Raw genomic sequence first — 4,256 nt, 5'->3', positions numbered from 1 at the left:
CCTTGAGCCTTACTTGGGAAAGTTCATAAGGGTGTTTTTGGATGATTTTTGTATTTATTCTCGGTGCATAGATCACATGGAGAAGTTAAAGATGGCCTTAGCTAGGATTAATGAAGCAAAAGGGTGTCTAAATCCTAGCAAGTGTCATTTGGCTCAAATAAAAGTAGTCTTGTTGGGGCATATTGTGTCTGAAGAAGGCCTACAAATGGATCCTGACAAGGTTCAAGCAATCATGGCATTGCCAAGTCCTGAGAGTGTCACTGGTGTTTGCAGAATTCTAGGAAAAAGCAAGTATTGTCAATGCTTTTGTGATGATTTCACAGAGATAGTAAAACCCATGAACTTGTTGACAAGAAAAGGAGTTTCTTTCCAATGGGGTGCGGAGCAACAAGAGTCTTTTCAGCAACTGAAGGAGGCCATGAGTAAGGGTCCAATATTGAAGCCCCCTGATTGGGGTCTCAAGACTTTTATGTAAATCCAAGTGTATCTTTGCATTCAGTTGGTGCTGTATTGCTACAAAAAGGAGAGGCAGGTAGAATGCAACCCATCTATTATGCTAGCCGATAGCTTACACAGGTGGAAACGAAGTATGAAGAAATGGAGCAGCAAGCCCTCTCTTTGGTGTTTTCAATCCAAAAATTTCGTTCCTATTTATTACCTCGGCCATTTTTCTTCCTTACCTCTCAGTCTGTATTAGCATATCTAGTTCGCAAGCCTAATCCTGGGGGGAGATTTGCAAAATGGTTGCCAGAGCTTCAAGAGTTCTCTTTCTCTTTTGTCACTGAAAATACCACTAGGTCCACTATGGCAGATTTGCTCACAGGACGGAAGGATCTAGGAGAAGAAAAGAAACGTAAGGAGAACATTAAAGATGAAAGGGATACACCACCAACAGCTTTTGTTTTGTATTTTGATGGGGCTTTTAGTCCTTCACGCCAACAAGGAGCCAGGGGGATAGTCTTGATGAATTCTAAAGGTCAAGAGGTGTGGGCAAGAGGATAAGAGCTTCCAGGTATCACAACTAATAATGCAGCTGAGTATAATGCTTTGATTCTTGGTTTGGAGGGTTGTCTTCAAAGTCAAGTTAAAGAATTGGAAGTAAGAGGAGATTCTCAGCTCATTATAAAGCAAATGCAAGGGCATTACAAGATAAGAAGTCCTCATTTGGAGGAGCTTAATCAAAAGGCTATGGCACTATGTAGTCAGTTTGATTTTTGCAAGTTTGTTCATATAAACAGAAAAGAAAATCAAAAGGCAGATGAGTTGGCTACTCAAGCCATTGTAGTACAAGACAGGGGAGTGGTTTCTTAGGTAGACACTGGATGGCCAGAACTGCAAGATGTTCAGCAATATGTGAAAGAAGGCATGTTTCCTCGAGGGTTAACTCCACAATAGAAGCAAAGATTGGTTACTTTTGGCCACGCCTCCATAAGGATGTATATGAATGTCACGAATGGAACCTATCAGCTTGAGGATGTTGATGGTATGGTGATACTTGGACGCACCAATGAGTATCGCCTTAAATTTTTCCGTGATCGACCACCTTGAGGGCCAGCAGACCCTCTCTGTTACTAGAGAGGATCTGCTGGGGGGGGAAAGATGTGACGCCAAAAATTGATATTTTTTATTTGGCATTGGTATTGTTTTCTTCTATGTTTGATAAGAGTTTGAGTAGCAAGTGATCACCTAGCGGCTCTCTCTTATTTCTATTTTCTAAGATATTGTATGGGATTGAGAGGATGAGTGGAATGGATCATTGTAAATACCATAGGTATGAATTATAAATACCTTGGTATGGGGTGAGAGTTATTTGTGTATGGGATATTATGGGGTTTTTAGAAAATAGGAAGAGTGAGTCATATAAAGAGGTGGGCTCATGTCCACGTGTTTCAATAATATAAGAGAGGCCACATGCCAAGCATGTGGAAGGCATGTGGAGGAGTGTGGAGTCAAGAGGAAACCTTCTAAAATTCCTATGTGGAATAAGGAGGATGTGGACATATGGAAAAGAGAGGGTCCCTATGGGCTCCATGTGGGAAGACTCTTGACTTTCTCAATATTTTAAGAGTTTTGAGCCTCTTTTGATGGGACACATGGCAAGAGTAGCCAAAAAGGACATGGATGGTGACATACGGGCTTATGTGATTGATGGGGAAAGGAATCTACATGCAGCAATTGTAAATGGGTGAAGGAGGGTGAGAAAATCTCTATAAAAGGAGCCCTCCTCTCCCTTGTTCATCAATCTCTTCCACCATTAGGCCTCATGTTGCTATAGCTCTAGTCTCCTCAAGCCTCTTCCATGAGCCTTCTCTCCCTCTTGTAGATATTCTCTTATGTAGACTCTTGAGTCCATCTCTCTCTAGTTCGTTCTCTCTCTATGAGTAGTCTTGGACCCTCTTGTACGTATGAAACCTCTTCTTCTCCCTTGTGTTTATAGTGTTTTGAGTTGCATTAGAGTGGAGTCTCACTCTATTGGTAATGAAGGTCACTTCAGGTTCTCCCTCATGAGTGTCTCTTCCCTTTTCTTTCTTTCAAAGCCTTAAAAGTTCTTTCTATTCAGCCGCTCATTGCACACACATGGTCCATACATTTCCTGAGCCACCAACTTCTAGGAGAAATCTATGAGTGGTGGATCGTTAATGAAGGTGGAGTCTTGAGGGAGCATCCTGCTCAGGCGAAATTAGCATGGGTGGAGGGCAATTTTTATGACAGTTTGATCCCCTGTTAGTATTTTGCTCATAACTTTCTACTCCGCAGTTGAATTTTGATGAAACTTATATCAACGCGAAGCTCTCTTCAAGACGCATGTCTTTTTATTCTTAGATCTTGAATCAGATACTGCTCCAAAAAGTTATGAGTGTCTGTGTTTGACAGTCTATTTTCATGACAGTTTTTACCCCCGTCTAGTAAACTGCCCATAACTTTCTGGCCAGTTCTTTGTTTCTTATGAAACATATATCAACGCAAAGCTCTCTTCAAGGCACATGTTTGTATGTTCTTAGATCTTGAATCAAATACTGCTGTAAAAAGTTATGAGTCTCTGTGTTTGACAGTCTATTTTCATGACAGTTTTTACCCCCGTCTAGTAAACTACCCATAACTTTTTAGCCGCTTCTTTGTTTCTTACGAAATGTATATCAGCGCAAAGCCTATCTCAAGGCGCATCTCTTTATGTGTTTGAATCTTTGTTATCATGTCTCTACTAAAAGTTATAGGCCTCTATGTCTAATGACAGTTTGTAGAGTGTTTTGAGCTGTGTGTAAAGGTGTCTATGAAGGAGGTGCAATGTTTCCTCAGAACCTACCCATCTGACCCAATCAACCCCTTCAAACTCCTCGATATATATTAGTTCATGTCATGTTGAGCCGCAAGATCTTCTTTCAACAACGTATCACTCCTCTTTGGCGCAGACCGGCTCGCTGAGATTATGGCCTCTACTGAAAGTTATAGGCCTCTGTGTCTAATGACAGTTTGTAGAGTGTTTTGAGGTAAGTGTAAAGGTGTCTATAAAGGAGGTGCAATGTTTCCTCAGAACCTACCCATCTGACCCAATCAGCCCCTTCAAACTCCTCGATATATATTAGTTCATGTCATGTTGAGCCGCAAGATCTTCTTTCAACAACGTATCACTCTTCTCTTTGGTGCAGACCGGCTCGCTGAGATTATGGCCTCTGCTGATCCTTTCCTTCTCCCTATGCTTGAGTACAACATCACTTGGGATGTTACCATCTTCATTCTCATCTGAGGGAGGAAAGTATGGTGTGGTATCTTGGCATAAAAGCTTCCTTTTAATGTCCCTTTCTCAATGATAAATATCTTTGTCAGTCAGTTCGAAAGCAGCAGAAAGTGAAGAGCTGCGTGAAGTTTATTACCCCCAACTTCATGTCACAGTGTCAACCACCAAGAACCATGCACGTTTTTCAAAACTTGGTGAGGAAGGGGAGAGGGATGAGCAAGGGCACATGTTTTAAACGTTTCAAAAAGGGGGTCTTCTTGAAAACTCTTTGCCATCCTTAAAACTTGCACTCTCCTCATCCCTGTCCTAAAATTTTGAGGAGGGATATAATTCCATTGTCCTATTTTTCCCCACCGGATAGAGTTTTGGAAGAGCAAAGATGGCAACAGGGAACTATCATTAGGCAAGTTGCTAAGATCTCTACCTTTCCCTTCTTAATTCTTTAAGAAGCTAAATCTACTTAATCAAGTTACAAGGTGATGACTTTGATTTTGCAAGTATGAGGTTCCTTATAGTGAAC

The sequence above is a fragment of the Dipteris shenzhenensis genome, chromosome 5 (genome assembly GCF_047967505.1).
Source record: "Dipteris shenzhenensis isolate YYH24624 ecotype China chromosome 5, Dip_SZ_1.0, whole genome shotgun sequence".
Taxonomy (NCBI): Eukaryota; Viridiplantae; Streptophyta; class Polypodiopsida; order Gleicheniales; family Dipteridaceae; genus Dipteris; species Dipteris shenzhenensis.
Note: the sequence above shows the minus strand (reverse complement) of the source record.